General features: G+C 34.6%; 1 protein-coding gene and 1 long non-coding RNA gene across 2 annotated transcripts in view; both read right to left on the reverse strand.

Moving 5' to 3' along the window:
• Positions 1-26,422, reverse strand: part of LOC128211833 (helicase POLQ-like) — a 386,931-nt gene that overhangs the window by 283,174 nt on the left and 77,335 nt on the right. The window lies entirely within an intron of this gene.
• Positions 17,962-24,700, reverse strand: LOC128211840 (uncharacterized). Its single transcript, XR_008257349.1, has 3 exons — positions 24,634-24,700; positions 19,060-19,162; positions 17,962-18,354 (listed from the first exon to the last, which is right to left on the reverse strand). It is a non-coding gene; the product is annotated as an uncharacterized LOC128211840 (long non-coding RNA).

Genomic DNA, 26,422 nt, shown 5'->3' on the forward strand with positions numbered 1-26,422 from the left:
TGGTCTAACACAATATTGGGCGTCTTTGGGCGCTTCGTTCTTCTTGTTCTTCTGTGTCCGATCCTAGATACAATCGCCCTAACGACACGAACAAGGTCCAAGAACATTGTTCTCGGGTCAAAATTCCACACTACCTACAAACCGGGAGGACCGAGAACTACACGAGAACAAAATGGCGGAAGGTAAAGTTAAGAACCATTCGGAGCTCCTCGGCCATTTTTTCAAAAACAACCTCGGATGTATGCCGGTACATCTGTTGAAGTAGTCCGTATTTTTTTTAATAAAAACATTAATTAAATGTAGTGTTTAAGAGTTGTATTCATTGCTCTCAGTTTAAATTGATTGCCAGTGAAGTATATTATTGCAAACATAATTACGATTCCCAAGAGTTAAGTCATAAATTTTAACTACTAAATAAGATTACTACGCGATCTATTTGCAGCGGACTTAAACGTACCACTTTTTAAGTATGTAAACCGTCCATTTACATCCGAGGTTGTTTTTGAAAAAATGGCCGAGGAATTCCGAATGGTTAAGAACGATACCATTCGGAGCTCCTCGGCCATTTTTTCAAAAACAACGTTTTTGACAAAATGGCCGAGGAGTTCCGAATGGAACGATACGTGTATGATTTACAGCGAACAACTCTACTACCGGTTCCCGGTGTTAGGGAGTTATACGCGAGTTACATGTTCCGAATCGACTCGATTCTATCCTGAAAACAAGCGCCCAAAGACGCCCAATTGACTGTTGTTGTGTGTATATTTAAATGTGATGTCATCTATTAAAATGTTATGCTGTTACTGTATTGATCGATCATATTGAAGTGTTATTCAAGAAATTCTTTCTTTTCAGACTTTACCACTTTCCTTTAATGGAAAAGAAAGAAAAACATTGCTGAATAAATACTTATTTCAAACACTGCTTTCTCTTTGATCTGATTTTTACGAATTACTTCTTTACCCTTCATTCAATTGACTTCATACTTCACATGATTAATATAACGGCCATCACTAAGTTGGGTTACGTAACTCCATATTATCCTAAACACAAAATATGGCCCTTGATCGACTTTAACAGTTTCGTTAAATGTTTCGGTAACTTTGTGTTTCAACTTAGATCTCAAATACTGTACATTCAATGGCTTTCATACTTTACACAGTATCTATCACAAACTAAGGATAAATTAATCCATATTACCCTTAAATCCAATTATGGCCCTTGATTGACCTTTTTTATTTCTTTTATATGTTTAACCAAGTTTTCACAAAGAAAGAGAAACCTGGTTATTAGAATGACTGACGTACGTCGTTGTTCCGGCGAGCGAGCGAGTGGGCGGGCGGCGTCGCACTCATCTGTTGTGTCGAATAATTTTAGTAAGGTTCTACATATAATGATCGAACTTTATCTGTACAAAGAGTTTATGGCCCCGAGTTGGAACCCCGAGAGTCATGGTCAAGGTCACTTACTAAAATAGTTAGTACTGAACTAGTTTAATTGGGGTTGACATATTGGAACCATACTTGGTATATAGGAAGAGTTTATTGAGACTTCTTTGGATTGCGTCCGGGGTCCCTACGGTCGAGGTCACTGTAACTAAAAATAGAGAAAATAAACAGTTGAAACTGAATCTCACAATGAAAGTTCTTCTGTCAATCATTGAAAACCTGGTTTCGTTGCATTGCGGCGTTCCTTGTTTACTTTGTTTATTCTGTTTTTTATTGCTTTTGACAGGGACATAGAACAGAATTATTGTATTCCAGGGACATAGTACAGCATTATTTCATTCCTTTCTAAGACAAAGCGCACATTAATTACGTCAGCTCTTGTTGTAAAGAATAATGACCAGGGTTCGTAAATTCTATGGCGGCCAAAATACTTCCTTACACCGGCGTACCTGTAGACAGCCCACATCCTCGGTCTGTAGTATGCTATGTATGCTACTAGCAAACAATAGAAAGATTGTACCATGTTTTCTGACGGCACACGTTCAACTAAAAGTGACAATTTGACGCGCTCATGTATTATTTAGAATTTTGCGATCTCCAGTTTTGAACACGATAATCCATCATTCGCGCCATGAATGAGAGAGGCTTCTTGTCTACCAGGTTCATCCTTAATTCTCAATTCAAACGAGGATTAAGACTGGGTGACTAATGTTATAGAATATGTTTGTCTGGAAATTAAACACAAGGCCTGGAAATTAATTTTACTTTACCAACCGTAAATATAATTTGCGAATGCTAACAGATAGATTGTAAACAGTATTAAGACACCATCAAAGGGTGAGACATGTCAGTCTCTAAAGTCTGCATTTTTCATGATGCATCGTTTGATTTAGCCATGATTTTTTTTTTGAATTCTTCACACTTTTGTCAACTAAAATAGACCAGACCTGAACCCGCATCAGCTACCTCAAGTCTGTGTTTTCCATGGAGCCTCATTTGATAAACCTATATTTCTTACTGAAAGTTCTTTGCACTAATACTTGTGTGATAAAAACTATAGAAACAGTTAAGATCAGTAGCCAAAAATGTAAGCATAAACCCCGTTTAATGGCACAGGAAAAACGCCAAAGACATAGAACACACACAAAAAAAATCACAAACAAGTAACATGGAATAACAGCACAAAACTCCATAAACAGCAAAGTGCATATATATATATATATATATATATATATATATATATTACGTAATGTCAACTAAAATGGACTTGAGACATGCACCAGCTTTTACCAGTCAAGATGTGTTAATGAACAGTTAATTGCCTGTTTTGCCTTTTATGTTGCATATGCTAAAGATTCATGATAACAGAATGAAAATACGGGTATTGAGTTTCAAGATATAAGATAATAGAATCTTTATACTGAAGTCGGGTATTCTAACAAGAAACATAAGCTGAATGAGCTATTTTCAGACATGAATAACAAAAATACACATCAAAACATGACAAGGAGCTGGTGACCTGGAAATAAATGCATATAGTTTTAAATAGGTACAATATTTGGAAAAAATATATTGACAAAAGCAGTTTCTGTTCATGCATAAAATTACAAAAAGTAAGATTGGTTAGAGATCTGTAAAGTTTCACTTGTTATCCAATTGAAATCAAATGACCACACTAATTAAACTCGACAAGCTCAAAGACTCTTCAGGAAGTACTTCACATATTCAATAATTTCCTGTATCCAAGGAAATATCCAGGAAAACGGAATTAGATGATTAATTATAAACGTGTTGAGGTAATTGGTGTTAATCCAAGTTAATTGATCAGACAATGTTTTGATGATTTCCGCTCTAAGGTTGTCCAGGTACACATTAGTTGGGGTGTAAAATATTAGTTTGAAATTACTTTGGTCTGGGTTGCCGATGGAGGTTTGTTTTTCGTTGTACGCTTTTCGTCACTGGCAATGTGTTTCCGACCAATGTTAATAAAAAAAAATCTACTTGTAAAATGTCCAGCAACAACAGCCTAAACATCCGTTTTTGCAGGCATCTGGCATTCCCCCACTGATCAAGTTCAAACCTTTCGATATCTGGCACTGTCCCAGGGTGGTGAATCAAGTAGTGGGTCTAAACATGTATTGCGCAATAAGACTAGAAGGGTGTGCTTGATTCGTATTGTCAGAGGATTGCGGCTTGATGTGCTAAACAATTGTGCTGTCAAATCAAAAATATCAGAAATAGTGTTACCTATAAGTGATACGTACCTTTCTGATGGTAATGAGGGTTATCGAGGGGTGGAAAGGTGTGAATCAATGTCAGGGGGCGATATTTACGAGGAATCCAGGAAAAAAATGTCACAAATAAGATATATTGCACCTTTATATCATTACGTCAGACACTTGCATCAGAGATAAACATTTTTGGCAAGAGGTGCTACCAGTTGGTAAGGTTTCGTTCTCGACCACCTGCCAGACATTGAACAATATATAGTGAACGATATATGTAAGTGCATTGAAAAATTTTGTAAATCAAATAAAAGTCGGTACAGAGACAAACTCGTGTAGTGTTGTTGTTTTTTACCTTGCCCATCCCATACAATGACTAAGACCATGTGACCACAAAGAAGGAACACAAACACATCAACTCTTCTACGGAACAATAGCACCATCTAATAGTGGAGTGGTACATACTGTTCTTTATTATACCTCTAGAGATTGTGTTATGGCACTATGACCATGATTCTAGAAGTGAGTATGACCACAGAAAGGGATAAAACAAACAACATCAGAAGCATGGTCCAACAGCACAAGATGGATCTATTTGGCAGGCTCACGACAAACGGTAGTACTTTCTGCACGAAGTTATGAAGTATTAATTGTTTATACGTTTCTGTTATCTGTTCTGAAACAAACTCCAACCACTATGGCCTGCCTACGTTGTCATGCAGACGTCAAGATTTATAATTTCAACACGCTGTAATTTTAAAGAAAGTGAATTCCGGCGAAATTGAGGCTATTTGAGGAGCTGTTTGTCACAGAGAGTGTTTTATTTTGTGACAAATCCCCCACTTCACAGGAGACAGCAAGAACGATTCTCAAGTGTTTGGGTTTTATCCATTGATCGTGTGCGATACGCACCCTTGGGGACGGTCCTTTTCGACAGGCTGTTTTTTCATGAAAAGTTATGAAATGTATCCTTTTGAGATTGTGCATGTTGGATTTTGATATGTACATACCACCGAGAACCTAAAAGCCATGGTTTATAGGTCCATAGTACTATAATTATACTAGTACTTGGTATTTATAAGACTGTAAAAAATGGTTTGTTTTTAATCTTTGCACATATTGTTTTTTGAATGTAACAATGTTAGTTGTGTTTAATACAGACGCCTATTTGGCTGTAAACGTATAACATGTATAAGGGGCGGTTCCAGGAGTTGATGTAAGAGGGGTGAATTTGAGGGGTGCACTTAAGGGGTACACATCGTGTCCCACCATATGAATCATAAAAGTAGGCTCTAAACATGTGAACTAGAGTTTGGGTGCTTCCCCCCCCCCCCACCCAAAGAATAACTTAAGTCTTTAACGGTGCATCTTTTGAGTATGCATGATTTATCTACCATATCGACATAAAATATTAAAGTATTAATGATGGGGTTCTAAACGAGGTCAAATTACTCGGATATAATGGAAAGTTTTGTTGACCTTATTTTGAACAGAGCTCCGAAGGAGATCAAACGCAAACTTTTGTCGATGGAAAACACTTCTATCACTATGTAGACTAAATCTTGACAGTTCTCACAGTTCTGGAAAAGGTATATAAAACAACTACATAACTTAATTTCATTTTATAGAACCATGGCCACCTTGTGTGATCTGTAAAACACATTTTTATATGGAAAATTTACTATATTCCTTAGACTGCTAAACAGATTATCCGTCAGCTGTCTATTAATACTCTTCTTAATTAAGTTATATATGCTGCTATGACTTCAATAATATAGACGTCAGATGTTTGCTTAGTTGGGTAAACTTTCCAGAAAATTGCGAAAACAGTCAACAAAATACGTTACGGTTCTTTTCACTTGGAACTTATTACTTTCAACTTCGGTAATTAAGTTGGATAATCGATTTATCAGGCAAAGTTTCCGCTTCTGTGGTCGTACTTTTTACTCAGTTTGAAATAAGAATAAATGATGCACTTCGAAAAAAGTAATCATTATATAATTATATTTGTTTTATATTTTTAAAAACGTAAGTGAGTTCCCACGATCATAAATGTATTTCCTTCTTTTTTTGCTTGATTCTTTTTTTTGGACAGTCTTTATGTATTGTGTAGTGTTTATAGAATATATTAATTGATGTAATTCGAGCATTTTTGTAATGGAAAAGGTTTTTTTTTACTATGGAGTTTCTAAAGACATCGATGTTCGTGTATTATGCTTTAATAACATCTTTGATTCAGGGTTTTTTTTTGTACAGCAGCTTGTCTGTATTTTATTCAACAAAATTAAGATGATTTGTGCACCGCCATAAAATAAGGCAATGTTATTACATGAACTTCTTAATTCCGATGTTGTCCTTGACTGAACTAAGTCTATCTGGTTGTCAGTTAATTTAAATTTGGAATAAGCCATGTCGTTGCTATAGAAATAATCTTTTTGTAAAAATCTTTGACAGAAGTTATATTTATCACTTTTAATGTTATTCAATCTTTCATTTTGAATACTGGGGTATAGTGTTGCATCTTTAGATATTAAAATATCAACCTATTTCTATAAAAAACCTGACAGATTTCCATATTCTGTTCCCATCTGATAAACGAGCTAAATGATAAGTAAAATAACACAATGGTTGACATCCTTTCACTTCATCATTAATTAACAGAAAGGATGTATGGTTTTCGTATATTAAATTTCAAACAAACACTATGCTGCAAAGAGCTCAACAAACAAGGTAAATGTGAATCTCAGTTTTAGCTATTTATATTCAAAATTCAGTTATATCAAAATTGATGATTATGTCTACATTTTTTTAAACTGCCACAAAAGTTAATCAGCTATTTATATTTAAAATTCAGTTATATCAAAATTGATGATTATGTCTACATTTCTGAAAATGCCATAAATGTTAATCAGCTATTTATATTTAAAATTCAGTTATATTAAAATTGATGATTATGTTTACATTTTTGAACATGCCATAATAAAAGTTAATCATGTACGAAAACTAAGTTATCTAGACCAAACGCTTGCCAGATTGACATGTAGAAGGAACGCAAGATGGTTTTATTGATTGAAACAAACCCATGTGATAAGGTGTCACCCAAAAATGCTGCAAACAATACAAGATTTATTGCATTCACATCACGGGCCCCTTATCAGTATGTCCTGGATTTAAATTTTAAAGGGCTACCATGTAACCCTTCATAATCTTTGGAGGGCAATGCAACTGATAACCTTCACGTCAGAGGGATCACTGCCCGCATTTATTACCAAATCATTGCTGTCACAGATACCCGGTTATTTTTAGATAGGACCAAAAAAATGTTTTGGTTAGGGTTACATACTTTTCAAAAACAGGTAGGGAATGAAGGCTTTTTTGTTTGTTTGTTTTTGTTGAGCTTTATTTGAGAATGTTATTGTCATCATTGGAGAATGGTGTTATGGCAATCTTCTGTTCAATATTTTAACGGCGTTAGACTACATATTAAAACACACACTTATAACAATTGTTTTTGTTATAAATTTAGTTCTTTTTACCAACTGACCATAAAAACTGTAGGGTCGGCGCCTATTTCGTAAGTAGCCGGGTCGGGATTACCCGAACCAAATGTATTTTTTACTTAGGCCTAGACATTTGTAAGGTATAAAATCGAAACTTAACAGAAAAAGGAGCTCCTTTCTTTGTACAGTTAATGCATAAAAAATCATGTGCGTCGCTTGAAGTTTTAAGTGGTATGTTATTATGCAAATATTATGTGGTTACTCGAGATTTTTAAATGCAAATAAATTGAATTTTTATTTCATAGTATTATGTTATAAAACCATCTGGCTTCTCCGTTGACAATACACCTGTACCAACTTTAACGGATATATTCAAGGTGAATGCTTCGTTTCTTCATGACAGTCTTGCTATAAAAAAGTGGCAATTGTTTTGTCATTATCATGGACTCTAGTTGCAATATTCGCTGCCAGTCCCATAGAAATATTCTGACTCAAAAAATATTTGTCTAAATGATACGCTAACTTGGTACGGCTCTTATCATTTTACCATTGTTGTAATATTCCTACCAACCCACTTATTCGGCCTTGTGTGTTACTGTTACCACAAGAAAACTATCAGTAACATGTTGTCGTCTTGCAAAATATATTTTAATACGTATAGTATGACTGTAAAACTTGTACCGTCGCGAAACGTGGAAGAAATCTAAGTTTATAGAACCCGACATTTGATCAGTTCCAAACACAAAACCCAGATAATCGTTGGGATCCATGTGAGGGGCTGTATGTTATTATAAAGTCTCCTTTTGCTTTTATGCTGGACATGTTTTCAATGTTTGATTTAATGTGCTGCCCTATCTGACACCAACCATGTTCCCCTAGATGGTATCATTAAATACCCCCAATTCTTAATGTGCTGTCTGCCAAGATTGTACTGATTTATGCATGACAGACCCGGGTACCTACAGTAAACGGCTGATATATGGTGGAAATATATTACCCTGATGTTTTGTCCCCTCTTGTTGGAGACAAAATGTTATTATATTTTATATCTAATATGTCCAGTTTGACCAAATAAATAAAATTTTAACTGTGGTTATGTATTGTCCAAATGAAGGCATAAATATGATGGCTATCAATCGTCTTGACTCCTATTGTATTCAGCAATTACTCTATATGTACTTGCACTGTCAGTACCAAAAAAGAAATAATTCTGTTTTTCATTGCTACGTAGTAAGTATTCGAGGATCTCTCTAATGATGTTTTTTTTTATATTGCTACCATTGAAAACCACCCTGCGTACCGAGGGTGTAACCCAATTCCATTCTGCATACCGAGTGTGTAACCCAATTCCATCCTGCACACCGAGGGCGTAGCCCAATTCCATCCTGCTGCGTACCGAGGGTGTAACCCAATTCCATACTGCGCACCGATGGTGTAACCAAATACCACTCTGCGTACCGAGGGTGTAACCCAATTCCATCCTGCGCACCGAGGGTGTAACCAAATACCATCCTGCGCACCGAGGGTGTAACCCAATACCACCATGCGTACCGAGGATGTAACCCCAAACCATCCTGCGTACCGAGGGTGTAACCCAAAACCGCCATACGTACCGAGGGTGTAAACCAATACCACCCTGCGTACCGAGGGTGTAGCCCAAAACACATTGCGTACCGAGGGTGTAACCCAAAACCACCCTGCATACCGAGTTTGTGTACCGAATAGTGCCATTGTTTTAGTTTCTGCTTACGATGTGACATTCTCATGTATTCCTTTAAACCCCCGTTAAATACCGCGTACTTAAAAGCAAGACTCACACATATAATCTGATACCATATACTCAGTAATATGCTAAAACTTTAAAATATCAGTTTAGCAATGTTTGAGAGTAAACCCTCTCACCCTCAAATACTGAACACTCCTTTTTCTTCCCGAACCCTACGCGAAAACATTAAGAATGTTTCACTATGTTGCTAGTCTGCGTTCGATGCAATGCCGCCCTGAAATCCGCAACTAAAAACGAGGGTTTCAGACTCAAGATTCTATCAGTTGTATGCCCCATTCATGTGGCCAGTAACCGTCGTCCACTTCCACCCACGTACATGCTGTTTTCATTTACTGCTCGGTGGGTAACATTTAAATTATCCAATCATGACTTAGTATCGCGTTAATGCCTGCCCCCTGTATTATCTGGACATTGGCAACACCGTCAAACTGACCTTTAACTGACCACAAGAATTTAAAATGGGTGATTTGTAGCATAGTGGACAAAACGGAATGGGCATCTATCCGCATGTCCAACAGTATGTGTCCCTATTTTTCATGTCATCTACTGAAAGAAATATAAAACCACAAGTATTTGAAAATAGTAAACGCCATGATTGTTCTTAGTTCAGTAGTTCTAACCGCAGGACATTTTATTCTTCTAAAATTGTTTATGCATGACTTGTTAACGTTTTATGAATGAATTCATTACTATCGTTCATCTTTTTTTAAGTGGCTTATTTAGTCATACGATGAATCGTGAATTGCTTTGTGTTGCTTATATCAGAAACAAGTGGTTTTAAACAGGTTTCTAAATGACATTGTAAATTTCATTCTTGTTGAAGCAGACATTTTTTTCAGTGAGAAGATGATTTTTTCTTTCTTTTACTATGACTGTCCGTTGCTAGCCATGTGTGAGCTCAGATACTGACCATCTATAGTTTCTTACCTTGAACTCTCCGTTGCTAGCCATTTGTGAGCTCAGTTACTGACCATCTATAGTTTCTTACCTTGAACTCTCCGTTGCTAGCCATTTGTGAGGTCAGTTACTGACCATCTATAGTTCCTTACCTTGAACTCTCCGTTGCTAGCCAGTTGTGAGCTCAGTTACTGACCATCTATAGTTTCTTACCTTGAAATCTCTGTCGCTAGCCATTTGTGAGCTCGGTTACTGACCATCTATAGTTTCTTACCTTGAACTCTCCGTTGTTAACCATTTGTGAGCTCAGTTACTGACCATCTATAGTTTCTTACCTTGAACCCTCCGTTGTTAACCATTTGCGAGCTCAGTTACTGACCATCTTTATTTTCTTTCCTTTAACTCTCTAACTTATCATCTATGTTTTCTTTCTTTGAACTACTCTCTAACTTACCATCTGTTTTCTTTCATTGAACTACTCTCTTACTTACAATCTATGTTTTCTTTCATTGAACTACTCTCTAACTTACCATTTATTTTCTTTCATTGAACTACTCTCTCACCTATCATCTGTTTTCTTTCATTGAACTACTCTCTAACTAACCATCTGTTATTCTTTCATTGAACAACTCTATTGCTTACCATCTGTTTTCTTTCATTGAACTACTCTCTATATTACCATCTGTTTTCTGTCATTGAACTACTCTCCAATGTACCATCTGTTTTTCTTTCATTTAACTACTCTCTAACATACCATTTGTTTTCTTTCATTGAACTACTCACTAACTTACCAATTGTTTTCTTTCATTGAACTACTCTCTAACTTACCATCTGTTTTCGTTCATCGAACTACTCTCTAACTTACCATCTGTTTTCTTTCATTGAACAACTCTCTTGCTTACCATCTGTTTTCTTTCATTGAACTACTCTCTAACTTACCATCTGTTTTCTTTCATTGAACTACTCTCTAACTTACCATCTGTTTTCTTTCATTGAACTACTCTCTAACTTACCATCTGTTTTCTTTCCTTGATCTCTCTTGAGACTCTTTAAATTGTAACTAACCCATGAGACTCTTTTACTAAGCATCTATGTTTTCCTTCTTTGATATCTCATGAGACTCCATTACTAAGCATCTATGTTTTCCTTCTTTGATATCTAATGAGACTCTGTTACTAACCATCTATGTTTTCCTCCCTTGATATCTCATGAGATTCTGTTACTAACCATCTATGTTTATCTCCCTTGATATCTCATAAGACTCTGTTACTAAGCATCTATGTTTATCTCCCTTGATATCTCATGAGTCTCCGTTACTAAATATCTATGTTTTCCTTCCTTGATATCTAATGAGACTCTGTTACTAACCATCTATGTTTTCCTCCCTTGATATCTCATGAGATTCTGTTACTAACCATCTATTTTTTCCTTCCTTGATATCTCATGAGACTCCGTTACTAACCATCTATGTTTTCCTTCCTTGATATATCATGAGACTCCGTTACTAACCATCTATGTTTTCCTCTCTTGATATCTCATGAGACTCCGTTACTAACCATCTATGTTTTCCTTCCTTGATATATCATGAGACTCCGTTACTAACCATCTATGTTTTCCTTCCTTGATATATCATGAGACTCCGTTACTAACCATCTATGTTTTCCTCTCTTGATATCTCATGAGATTCCGTTACTAACCATCTATGTTTATCTCCCTTGATATCTCATGAGACTCCGTTACTAAGCATCTATGTTTATCTCCCTTGATATCTCATGAGACTCCGTTACTAAGCATCTATGTTTATCTCCCTTGATATCTCATGAGACTCCGTTACTAACCATCTATGTTTTCTTTCCTTGATATATCATGGGACTTTGTTATTAACCATCTATGTTTTATTCCCTTGAACGCTGTGCTTCTGCATAGGTAGGCAATGTTTCTAAGTACACATTTTCTTGACGGTGAATTTGACTGAAGATTGAAATCGTATAAACATTAACGCCATAAATGGGTCGTTACATGATTGTCCTCACGAACCGTTGTATTTCCTGGTTTACAGATAAATAGGTGGTGATTTATATGTCTATCTTCGGATGGGAACATTTTCCTTATTGTAAATGTAATTTGAAATTGACATAACTAGACGCTGACTATGGGATAGCCTGCACAAATGACAGAGATGACATTTGAAGTATTAAATTGAAATAAAGTTTTTTTTCTGACAAATAAAGAAGCATTATGTATTTTGTATCGTGCTTTCACTCCTACATTGCCTTACTTCACACTTATATTTGCTCTATATTGCCCGATTGTTGCAAATGATGATAACATATATATATAGAATTGCTTTCTAGTAAGTTTCCTGGATTAAAACCAGTACTGGTGTCAATTTTGAGAGGCCAAGATAAAGTTGCCCTCATGTTGATCGAACCCACAACCTGTTCTGAGGAGGCGGACACCTTTACCACTACACCACTTCACGCTACATTGCTTTAACTCAAGTGTTCAGTGAATGTTTGTCATGGCAATAATGTATAATGTTGTAAATCTTTTGAAATATTTTTGTTTTTATAGTACAAGAGTTTGTTTTTATTCGGATTTATGGTCACATGAAATGTTTAGATAACCTTTTAAGTAGAGAGCTCGTACCCTCCAGCTGCTTTCCTTGTTACTTTGGATTATAATTTGGTTGACTATTCACTGTAACCTGGTTACGGATAGAAATTTAGACGGTGATGGTTATGATAAGAAATTTTATAAATTGTGTCACAATGATTTAAGACATTAATCAAAACACATAGACCTTCAAGTTCTTCAAATGATGTTTACATGTATAGAAGAACAAATGCAATGACGTGATAAAGAATTGCGAGAAAATCTTCCGAGTAAAACAGGCTTTTTAAGAAAAAAACGTTAGGGACAAGACACCTGATACAAAAATCGGCAAATACAGTATGTCCTAAAAACAAGCATAGAATTGTCAATGTGAGTTTGCATGAGGTCAACAATTCATCAGTTTACATAACTAAAAGAATAAACGCAACAATCAGGTCCCTATCTCAGCTCTAAGGTTCACTGTTTAAAAATAGCGCATAATAGTTTATCAGTTAAAAAAGTGGAATGTTTTTTGTCCGAACACATCGCAAGTCATGTGATCATTCCTACACTTAACTGTCAATAAGCGTTTTTTATCAACTCGCTGTCATTTTCAGCTTTTTAAACTTAGAGGGATTTTACTTGGTATACAACCCCAGTTAGTTCGAAAAAAAACTGCGAAAGATGCATGTGTCGTACATGCGATGTGATACACCTGGGAAAAAGATTAAATGCATTGTACACAACCATATCAATTTTATGCAAATGTTTAACAATTTCCTTATTTTTTCTTGCAGTTTCTAGTTCCTTTAAGTTCACAATACCTTAAAAAGTTTGGGATTTGAGCCGGACTGAACATAATCTGAAATTCAAACAAGCTGAAATAATATGAGATAATATGCTAAATTGAATAACATGGAAGAGAATAACAATAATTGCAGTTTGATGTAGGAAGAATGGGGTGAATGGGTAAAGCTCTTAAGAGTTTGCCTAGTTGCCGCCAATTTTTGTGTTTTCAATAGTTTTAAATGGTGATTCACAAAATAAGCCTTTTTTCTACATAATCTCATGAACCATTATGGAAAAGCTTTTAGTAGGTGTTGGTGTTTGGGCAACGGACTAGAAAATAAGCCCTGATGTTGGTTAGGTAGCAAAAAAGAGTTTATGTAAGGATGGGGCCTCTAGTTACAAAGAAGGAGCTTTCACTCAAATATAATTGGTCTTGCGTGAAGCATTATAAATTTTTGGCGTAAAGGACACCGCTAGTCGTCGAAATAATGACCCTTGAGATAGCTTACTTGTTTTATATGGGATAATTTGCACTATATATTTTGTATGACAAAAAAAGAGAATATGCGTAGCCAGCAATTAAAGGTAAGTCAAAACAGACGAACGGGCCCCCGATATAACAAATCGCAATCTGAATCTCAATTTGTTTCATCACATGACACCAACAGTTTTTGAAAATCTTTGTTAAAGCGCATTCTCTCATCATTATACCACATACAATGTTATTAAGAAAAAACTCGTTGTTTTTTATTAAAAACTGAAGTAAGATTTTAACTCTAGAATTACTTTAACTTTAAAAATAAAACAACTCATTCTATTAGAAAATCGCTTTAAAAAAGGGTAAAAACACAAGTGTTTGAATAACTTTTGATGCAATGTTGCAAAATGAGTTGAGATTGGGATTTGACTTCTTGAAGAATTTGTGACAGTGGTGCCTGGTGTTTGTTTCTCACTTGTATGCAGAAAGGTTCGCAATAACAGACTTGACGAAAATTCTGTTTGAAAATAAATTATCATGGAAATAGAGTAAATGAAACGAAATCCAGTTCACTAATAGTAACTTTCAACATGGGTAAGTGTACGCTATAATCTTCATGATTACCCACAAAAGGAAGGACGAGCGCAAATTATGCATTTACATATTACATTCAATTTAAGGGTAACCTGATCCTACGTCTCACTTCTTTATTCCCGTTCAAAATGATGTTAACGACTCTTGGTAATAAAGGCTTTTGAAATTTAAAAATCCCTTTAAAGTGTTACTAGGGATATTGAAACTATTCAGAATGTTTAGACCCATATAATCTCAGGTGTACTTAAAATCTAGCGCTATCACTGATATAAGACGGTGCGCGCAGACGGTATTTTGTTTTGTAAAAATAGCGTTATTCAACTTGGGTAAACAATGAAAATTGCTGAAAAGATCCCATGAAGCCTTTGAAGGATGATTTTCTTTGTGTTTGGTGACTATTTTGTAAATAAAGAAAAGGCAAAGCAATATTTTTGAAAAACCAAAAGCAGTTGATAGCTATCTTGGTAAGCCGATGAAAACATATCCTAAGTAGATCAAATTTTCCACCGATACACAATAGATGTCATGGGTGTTTAAAATCGGCCACCAAGTGTCATATCACTATCCTCATTTGGGCTTTTCAAGATAAGATTTACTGATTCTGACTTAGGATAAACGCGTATTGCTGATCTGAGATTGAAGTTTGAAAATGACTTGCAATAGTCAATCAATGAAAATCTTGCACTGAACTTCCAAACCCGAACATCAAATTATGTGGAGCAAAAATATGACGTTTTGATTATTTTTGTGCCACTAAGCTATTTTCACATTTTTTCGAAAAGGTTCTTTATTTAGTTTATTAATACACATTGCCATGAGTTTGTTTTGTAAACCTGTAACTTGAGCGTTTTTTTCTTTGAGCATATTGACCCGTAAAACTCTTAAAAGCAAACCTAAAAACATAAATATGTTGATGTTGCTGCTGCTGTTGTTGTTGTTGTTGTTGTTTTTCATTTTACACGATACAACATCATGTTAAGATTTAAAGTCAAGTTTTTCCATCACAATAAGAAATGTATTATTACTTTGTGACTTTGACAACTTGAAATATCGACGAATACTGAAACCATTTTTCTTTTAACACTTCAAATTTCCTTCAAAGGTAATAAATTGCTCCGATTATCCAAGTCGCTTAATTTTCTATTAACTATGTCATCAAACTATTACCTTGTGAAAGAACAAAAAAATACACGGCGTCAAATAGGAGACCAGGGAAATAACGGTCTCGATTATACTGTCATTAGTCTCACATACCTGAAAGAGCTGTAATTACCCCAAAATACCCAAAATGAAGGACTTTTTTTTTTCTTATTCATGTTTTTGACTGTGTTTTTGATACATAATTATGATATTGACTTCACAAAGAGCGAAATAACGCTGATCACGTGGTGTCTCAGTTTCGAGACATTGTAATTTCATGGATGGATTACCGTCGAGATTTTGCCATGCAGTTTTGGACCCATATGTATGATTAAAAGTCCTATCATATGAAAGCCCCATTATAGGGTAATATACTCATCATATATAATTAGACATACACATGAAGGTATGCGAAATAAAAAAAGGATTTCTGGTTTAGTGTGTGCGCATTATAGGTTGATGCAACAAGTTGTTTTTTTCTTCTAATTTTAATGCATTGTCACGTTTTGACTCATTGAACTTATATGATCAAAACAAACAAAAAATGCATTTGATTTATGTACAGATAAAAATATTATTTCCCTTTTATAAATGTTGTTGTTCTTAATTAATTAAAGCTAGGTGTCCACAATGTTTATAGTAAAAAAGCGCCATCACCCATATCTTTAACCATACCTAAATCATATGCATTTTTATTTTGATCATTTTGGACAAGTGAGTTCAATACGATAATGAATGCATTTAAATTAAAACAAACTATATTCTGGCATAAGCCTATACGGTGCTCCTTTAATTGTTTTGAAAATTAAAAAAAATTCCTAAAATTACGAATATTTTTTTCTATCATTTGGACACAGATCTCCCATGAAATTCAATAATTGCTGTCTGAAATTAAAGAAGACATTGCGATGCATAAGTTAGAGCCATTCGAGGGCATCAAGAAGATCTTTGATGCGCACAGTGAGTTCAATATTGTAAGATATTTGGGAAGCAGTCTATGTTGAAATAGAAATTTAAACAAGAAACAAAAAAAACATGAAGCTTTCAAAAAGGACAATGGGTTTAATTAAGTACTTTAGTATGTGTTTGGCTGTAGTATGTGTTTGGCTCCTTAATGAAATAATTGAACGTTGAACTAACTGAACTAAGTTTCACATTCCGCGGTTTTACATTCCTGGCAATTTTCTAAGAACTTTTTACAAGTATCAGAGGAACCATGTAACATTTGCTGGAACAGTAGGCATCACTTGTGTGATCGTCTAAAGGGATTGGATTTTAAAAGACGTTTGTTTACAAAACAACCCCAAAATGAGGAAGTATGCTTTCCGCTAATAGACAATTTGTCTGGAGGGATCTTACGTTATGTTTACATGTATGCTTTGTCAAGCGATTCTTCCACAAACATCAGAGACTTTAAATCTAGTTTGCCATCAGGATATTGGTCTTATCTTTATCTTTCCGTTTTTTGAAGTTTTTTTACTTTAATCAGTGTACCATATAGTAGGGGTATTGTATTCGTTAGAATAATTGTTCTTCTTTTTCCTTTTATCTATCCTACTTTCTGTGTAATTCTGAAAAGGTACCATGGAAACGGAAATAAAATCATTCAGAACTTGGGCTATTTTTCTCCATTAAAACCTGGTGTTGGATGTAGTTTTCAATTCATGCATGATAAAAAATATTTTACTTTATATGCGATTCATATAACAATATTTAAATTATATATTTTTTGCAGTTGTTTTATATTTAAAGGATTTAAAGTTATTAGATGTTGTTTACATAAACAAATTGAATTTAGTTATACTTAAATACCAAAAAATTCTATACCTAGTTTTCATGTAATAGATTGATTTGTACCATATAGCCCCACCATTAGTGAAAGTATTGTAACGAAATAGTATCAAATCTACAAACATAGAAACTGCCATTATACCAACCTATTGTTATCAAGGGGATGTTGAGTCGAAATTTGATCATTTTTTCCGTCTCAAATTTGATGACTGTTTCATTATAATGACCGGCCTGTCAAAAAATGACAATGTCATTAGGAGCTGCACAAGGTGGAGGGTTGATCACGTGGTGATGAAATTGTCACGTCACAGGAAGTCATTTGCGTCGATCAAATTATTGAGATTCAATTTTGTCAATTGGATCTAACGTGTAATTAAATAGAGAAATTGCTGCAATCAATGTCTGCAATCTGGAACGAAGCTGAATGCAATACAAGAAATACGTTGGTTAACATCGTTGCACACACGTGCATAAAGATACCAAAAAATTGCTGTGCGTTAATGATTTGTTAAAATACATGTCAAATTATTTCGGCATTGGAACAAATACTGACGGTGAACTCTCCTCGATTCGCTGACCGTTTCAAGGGGGTAATACCTACATTTAAATTAAAAAAAACCCTGCCGATCCAAAAAACAACGACCAAAAAAAAATAAACATTCGTTTAATTTACCTACACTTTATACACTTTATTTTTCTATCGATTTCTACAATTTTATTAAGCTAGAACATCGCTACAGTATTCCATTCGACTATTCTTTTATGGTTTACTTTTGAATTACTTTTTTGCTGGTGAAGGCAAGAGTTTCTCATTAAAATATATATGTATTCACAAGATCCTGCAGTTTCTGCATGTTCTAATATATAATTTAATGTAAGGAAAGAACTTTCCTGATTTTTCAACACTCAATCTGGCATGGCATACAGATGTCGACACTCAGTTCCAACTAAAATATTTAATAAGATGTTCAAATTTCTTACAGGGACCCTTGAATCAATTTCCAAAAAATATCATGAAGATCAGAAGGAATGTCGTTGCGTTGCCATGGAGATGAAGACAGGTGAGAGGTCATGTGTTCACTGCAGACGTTGCCATTTGATGCCTGTCAGGCTGGAAAATAAAAAAACCGACAACACCCTGGCCCTTTTGCATAGAATAGGGAGGTTATATTAAAAGACAGGTATTAATTTAGTCATTATTAAAAATGAAATGACACATTTTATTAAAATATCAGGTTTTGGAAAGTTTGATTGTTCAATATATTTCTATGGTAATTTGTCAGTTGTAAAATTGAGATGTAGCTGTATTCATTAATCGGTTCCTCAAACAGGAAACAGCCCCTTGAACTGAGGCTAGAAATATCGCATTTCAGAAATATTTAAGCAGACCTGAATGTTAAAATGTCCGCTGACCAGAGTGTTCGAGTGTATTTCGGTTTGAGAGAACTATTTGTATGCTGATATTTTGAAAAAATGTCCTTACTAAATTAAAAATTAAGGAAAATAATAGAGTGGCAGTAGATTATTGAGTTCAATGATCCATCATGGCTCAATCATATTTTCCAAATTTACAAATACAAACCTATAGATGGTTATCATAGGACCAGTATCGGATCTTTTGTAGGTCAATGGGTGTTCATGATACTGACCAGAAACTGACCACAGCCCAATAGCCTTTCAAGGGTCTCCCATTTCAGCTGGGTAACACTATATACTTGGTCAGCAGATAGTTAACCATGTTTTACTAGCATGTTGGACAACATTTTCGACCTTCTGCACTGAAGAGCTGTCATTAGACTTAAAGACCTTTTTGTACCTCCTTGTGAAGAGCTGATTTAAACTTCTTCAATTTAATGGTTGAAACACCGTCACAGGCCCTCACTGTCCCTTCCTTGACCCTAGGTCTTGATGGCTGCCCACTAAAAATAAGACAAGATATAATATTATGACAGTAAATTCGTCTTTGTCATCTAATTTGCAAATTCTTTCCAGCCATACGTCATGGTCACTGAATTCTTATGAATTGTTAATGTATCTGCAGCATCTGTTTGATTAAAGACCTATGGTCAGTTTTATTGGCTCTATGATGGTAAATGATGTCAGATACGTTTTCTTTGCTAACGACACTAGATTTATTGGATGGTTTTACACAAAAAGGTATTTATTATTTTTGACCCACAGGGCAGCCTCATGCGACAGATCAAGTTCAGAGGAAATGTCATGAAGCTCAGGGAGTGGTCAGATTCATATGTAACAAGTGTCAACTTCTGCAAAAAAAAATTGGAGAAAAAATAGTGCAAAGAGGGAAGCTAATTGTGCTGTCACAAAATATATATAAAAAAACTAAATAATTACGGTTTCCTGAGAGTTTTGTACGTTATATATATATACATTCTCATAATTATGTCAAATTAGAGCTTACATTTTTACAAAAGAGTCAAATAATTACTTTGCTTGTGATTTGATATTCCCCATTTTGCATGCATTTCCTTGTTGTTATGAAAGTAAGTACTTTAAAAATGTTTAAAGCAGAAATTTAAGACAAATAAAGGTGTTACATATGTGTACATAGAAATAAAATTATAGTTGTTTGAGTACTGTTCGCGCATTTCTTCGCGTAATGTCTATCAAAATATTTCAAGAGAATTGTTGATTTGGTTTTAATGATGGCTATTGGAAATTATTAGTTTTTATCCTTTGTCGGTACATTCGGAGCTCCTCGGCCATTTTATCGAAAACAACCTCAGATGTATGCCGGTACATCAGTTTAAGTAGTTCGTAAAATTTTGAATTATATCATTAATTAAATGTAGTGTTTTAGAGTTGTATTTATTGATCTAAGTTTAAATTGATTGCCATTGAATTGTATTATTGCAAACATAATTAAGAATCCAAATAGTTAAGTCACAAAGTTTAAATGCTAAATAAAATTACTACGCAATCTACTTGCAGCGGACTTAAACGTACCACTTTTTGAGTATGTAAACCGTCCAAATACATCCGAGGTTGTTTTTGAAAAAAATGGTCGAGGAGTTCCGAATGTTGTCGGTAAGGCCAAACCTAGTTGGAGTGAGTGGGTGAAACAAAGTACTTTTTCTATTTAAAAAAAAAAAACAGGAGGGGCGGATCCGATACCAGTTTTAGCATGTTTGTTGATTTTCTCAAAGGGAAAAATGTTACGATATTGTCATGTTTTTTCGGAGAAGAACAAACTATTGGTATTGTCACAGCCTTCACGTGAATGTTACTCGTCGTGAATAAAATCCTGAAGTTTCAAAATAAGCTCGAAAGAAACTTGGTACACGTGTTAGAGAAAATATGTTTACGTTCAGCAAGGCCCATATCACTGGCTAAATCATTGCCGACTGAAAAGCAGACGAACGCTCGCTTTCGCTTCGCGACACTCTTGTTCTTATATAACCAAATCACGACATTATAGAAGTAGTTTCTACCTATGCTAATAATACCATAACAAAACAAATTTGGGGTTATATAGAAGTGCGCTTGTCATTCGCATGTCGGTCGGTCGGTCGATCAGTTTGTTCTATCCTGAAGATCGCTCATGAAAGAGTCGACGGACTTTAATAACGTTTCGTACACATGTTTAAAGCCATAAATAAAAGTTCGTCTTCGTTTACAAATTACAGATTTCTGACTGAGTTATGTCTCATTTTAAACTCGGATTTTCCCTCCGAAGTATGTGTCGGTACAATAACTCATGAAAGGCTTGTAGGATTTATTAATTTACGGAATAATGTGCGCTTTTCACCTAAGCATTTGCAAAGAAGGCGTCCGCACGATAACGCATGACAGATACATTCAAATAGTTTTGGTACAAACGTTTTAATCTAAAATAAAGGTCAAGTTCGACTTCGATTACAAGCAACATATGTTTTATGCTGTTATGGTCAATTTTCAAAGAAAAAGAAAACAAAGGAACCATTCCTGTGTCCAGGTTACGTGTGGGGGTATTCGTCACTCATGTGATCGCTTTAGTTATGGTTCGTTCCAAGAAATGCTGGAACGAAAGATTATGAGCTCCATGTATAATTGAGTTACACAACATAAAAAGGCACAGTTTCAAGTTTTATATGAAAAACCAACTATGGTTACAACTTCTGTATATCAAGATGAAGTAATGCTTCGAGTTGATTTCTACGAAACAGTTGCCAAAAAAACTAAACAGCTGTGTCTATATTTTCAAATCAAATGTAGCGGAACTTCTGACGCTTAGGTGCTTGGAATGAAGTGGTTGCAATTATTATAATAAATGTTCCCTTTCCAACAGAAGTATTTCATAAAATATATTATAGCAATTGAACAAATTTTCACATCATCGTTTCCTGGATTCTGTTTAACTGAACTTTTCCATATCTTCTTGTAAGGTTTTCAATGAGTGGTAATTGATGAGCTGCCATTTTGTTACTATAAATTCATTTCGATTCCTTTTAAAATTAAATACAATAATCTACTAACCTAAGTTCATGTAGAACGTATGATTAAAAGAACATGGAAATAACCAATGCTCTTTGGTTTTCTATGAGTGATATTGATGAGCTGCCATTATGTTGCTATAAGGCCACAAAAAATGTTTGTTTAGGGTAACCTTCCCAAAATTTCTAGGTAGGGTGGGTAGGGATTTTTTTATTATTATTATTATTATAATTTTAAATCTGTCGTAAGTTCAGAGTGTTTTCTTGCACATGGCAGTCTTTCATACATAACTGTCATTGCCTGACTTTGTTTTATCATATAAACAATAATTCTGATTAAAATCTGCATTTATCCGCCCTTCGTAACTCTCCATTCGCTAACGAATATTTTTTTTTTGCTCAGAAACGGAAAAAAATAGTTAGGGTCGGCGCATTTTTATAGGTAGGGTCGGGTTACCCGAAACAGACATAAAAATTTTTTAGGCGTAATTAATTTCGATTTCTTTTAATTCATTATTAAATTAAATACAATAGTCTTGTAACCTAAGAAACCAAAGTTCATGTAGAACGAATGACTAAATCAACTGCTCTTACCAATTTGATTACATTTAATACTTCACACAGGTTCACCACATTGAACCTCAGTTAAAGACGCTCATGTGGAAGTAATATAGTTTCCAGATTTTCTTGTTTATGAACTGAAAAAGCAACAAACATAAACACCACCCTGCCTACATCCGGGGAGCGTCAATCATCCTGCCTCACTAAATACATGATTCATATACCTGACAGGGATTTCAAATTTAATAAATTTATGGCAGGCTTAAAATGCTTGGCATCATCTTTCGAAAAGCTTCGATTGTCGAAAATCTGCGTACTTCACAGTGCAGGGAGTGACCATTTGAAAAAGTTGCTCGCGTTACTGCTATGCAGTAATTGTTGAATGAAATGTTACGTGTACCTGAAATTCCACATTTTTGCGTATATTTCAAAACAAGTTTGTTCGCACAATTAAAAATCATCTTGAAGGATGGGTTTCTACTTTAATTGTCTAAAAATAAAGGTTTGTACCTTATAATTGTTTGAAAACTTATGATCTGAACTTAAACCCCCCTGGAAACTAGAGTTTCGTGGTAATAATGCCTATGACTCTGAAGTCAACATGAGGTGTAATCACTTCCATTTCAATTATTTTCATGAAAATACATGTATTTGTTAAATTTAACACTATATTTTGTTTTGTTTATATCATGTCAAGTAATAAAGGTCGGAATATCAAAAATCTTTAAAACATTGTATTCAAGGCTTTGAAGAAACGTACTGATACTCTCGCTCTCGTAAATATGTTTAATTGTTCTTTTGTATGGCCATTGGTGTATATATGCCTGATATTGTTTGTGTTTGGCCAAAGGAATGCATTTGCTGATATTGCCCCCCCCCCCCCCCCCTCAAAAAATAAATAAAATAAAAATAAATCGTCCAAGTTTACTTTTTATTTCAATATAGGAGAAGAAAGGTAATAAAATACGCCCAAAATGCACCATTTCTTACTAGATATTGTAAAATTATCTTGGGGAGGACCCCAAACTGCCCTGCCAACACTTGGCGCCAAATAAAATTCGTTTCTAAGGGTGGGGCGCAAGCTAAAATGGTTCGCCCCTAAGTCACGCCCCTTCTAACGTCAAATCATGGATCCGCCCCTGAATATTATAGAAATAGGCATAGTATGTATAAGACTGTACAGTTTTTTTCAGTCATTCTTAACTTACAAGGTTTTCCGTAAAACCTGCCATCTAACTTAGAATGTAACGTACATTTGTTTGGTATTCGTATTTATGCGTCTAATGTTGCATAATAAGTCGTTGCTGACCGCCTTCTTCATTTTAAACTAAAGACATTAATTATTGTTGTTTAACATATAAATTCGTAATTAAACAACAGTGTAATAACATAGAAAACAAACCAACTAACGCTTATAATGGAACTACTCCGTGACGCCGGCGTACAATAATTTCTGGAATGCCAAGTGATAGGAACGTTTTGGCGGTTTCAGTACTTTGACGTCATTTTGGATACGAATTTGCCAGTTTGTGGGAATCTCTTTTTAAAACCTGTGCGTTTGTGGAAAAATGTCTTTACAAAGACCAAAACATGCCCGTTTGTGGAAACCTGCCCTTACATAATACCTATATAATAATCATTTTAACACTTCTACTAAACATTTCGGTCTATACGCTCATCATGTAGAAAACTAATGTGTTTTTTTATCTTGCTGAAGGGGTTTGCCTGAACTGTTTATAAAATGTGTTTCAATAACTATTGTTTAATTACTTTCTTCCTTTGGAGTATTACGAAGGAATTGTAAAATATCATATATACATGTATATTCTTTTATTTATATAACACAGATTTAGGATTCCTTTCGAAGGCAGATTCACAAACAATGGCCACATTTAACCACTTGGCGAAAAATGTGTTAAATCTCACAGACCCTTCCCATTATGAGTTATTATCCTAATATTTAGATGTCAGAGGGTAATAGCTGCCATGTTTAGAGCTCTGGCAGCCCTCCAGACATTGATGGCACAAAATCATGTGCAGAATGATTCGGAGAAGACAAGTTCCAGTTGGTGTTATAGATGCACTTGTTGTCTGATAAATGAGGGTGTTTTTTTAATAAAATCGCATGTATAATTTTTGTTATACTTCTAAAATAATCGCATCTGCAGCCAATTTTATATAACAGATTAATTCTTAAATTTGGTCAAAGTGAGCCAAAATGTGTTTTTATCCAATAATGATTATTAATCAATCAAAACATTTACATGTGAAAAATGGCCAATAGATAACCGTACGTTTATATTTGAATAAAAGTCCCATTAATATTAAAAGTCAATTTGCCATTGTTTTGAACTTTCAAGATAGCAAAAAAGATATTAAACAACATCGATGCTTACCATTTTTTACATGTTTAACCTTCATAATCTGAGCTGGAACAGACTCTGTCCAAACAGGAAGTTGAATTATGGGATATGACAAAGATGGATTACAGACCTGCACTGAATATGTTCTGCACTGAATGACTCAGTATTACACAAATTGTTTAAATTGAAATTTGATATTTAATATTTCATGGCTCATGTGATGTTGAAATTTGCAGTTCTGAGCGCAAGTAGCTAGAAATATATAAAAAAAGTGGCGTTGACATTTAAGATTTTATAATACAAAATATTGACAATTGTGCACCGGAACATCATTAATGACATACTACTGTGACATTTGTTCAGAAACCTGGTAATGATTTTTCGTTTGTAGGAAACACTCGCACTATTGTATAATCTAAGTTGTTGTTGTTTTTCTGACATTTAAAATGAAACGTTCGTAAAAGGAAACACTTACTATGAAAAAACGCCTTCATGCCACACCTATATAATTTAAACGTTCGTTCAAGGAAACACTTGCTGTTAAAATGTCATCCCCGTGCCACACCTATATAACTTATTATTCAATGTGGTTCCTCAATGGTTCTATGAGTTTAATTTCTATCGGTTAAAGAGACTCATTCACAGAGTTTATGTTGGCAACAGTTTCGGAATTGGAATTGGATTTTGCTAAAAATTCTGTTATTTAACTTATTTTTACGAGCAATCACCAAGCAGCAGCTGGTAGATACTCTGTTCACCGAATTGTGTCAATCCATGCCGAAAGTCAATCTTTTTTTAATACCGTTACTAAGCATTTACTGTCATGTTTTAAATTATTGTGAACAATAATATAGTTATTTTAACTGTTGATGTTTTGTTTGTTGTTAAAGGCGGTTTGTTAAGATTTCGCATATTTTATTTTTCGACTTCTGGCCCTATAAAACATGAACAAGTCCCTTTAAGAACGTACACGTAAATACCTGAGCTACGTACATGTGACAACTCTAGTATTTCAATAATTTATTGATGGAACCACTTACAAGTCACCTGCTTGTATATTACATTTGGAAACGTCAGATTTATGAGTTATTTCACCGTGGCATTTTTTTAATAAAGCTTTATATTATATGAACGCTTTTCTAATGTTGCACTTACATACCAGGAAGAACTATCTGTTATACATTTCAGAAATTTACAGCACTCATTCCGTAACGAGAACTTACCACCATGTGTACAAAAATGGGTACTTCACTGGCACTGGATTTTCAAACTCAATCATTTTTAAAAAAAATCCAACATGTTAGTATATTATACAGAACAAAGTGCATATTTAAAAAAAAAATCAATATTTTTTCACATATTCGGTATTATAATTTTTAGTAAGGAATTATAAGATTTTTTTTTGATTTTTTTAAAAAATGATTGAGTTTGAAAATCCGGTGCCAGTGGGTACTTGGTACTTTTCAGCGGCTTGTTTTTAATAATGTACCAGACAGTTGTTAAGATTTTATTTAAGCTTTGCCAGAATTCATCAAGATTGTTTCGCACCAGTCTTTATGCACACGCCTGGCTGTAAAAATACTTGACACTTTCCAGTATGTGTGCTGAATCTTCGTTGTAAGCAGGTCAAAATCAAATAAAAAGCTAGCTCTGGTTTTAGTTCACAACAGCATTGGTTATGGTTCAATTGAATTAGTGTTTGATTCCTGTCCAACAGACTCGGGCATCATAATAAAGTTGATTTTAATCTCACATTTTAGTTTAAAACTTTAATCACAAGCACATGCGGTCTGACACAAGATACTAACAAGACCTTGGCGTG

This window comes from Mya arenaria, chromosome 12 (genome assembly GCF_026914265.1).
Source record: "Mya arenaria isolate MELC-2E11 chromosome 12, ASM2691426v1".
NCBI classification, from domain to species: Eukaryota; Metazoa; Mollusca; class Bivalvia; order Myida; family Myidae; genus Mya; species Mya arenaria.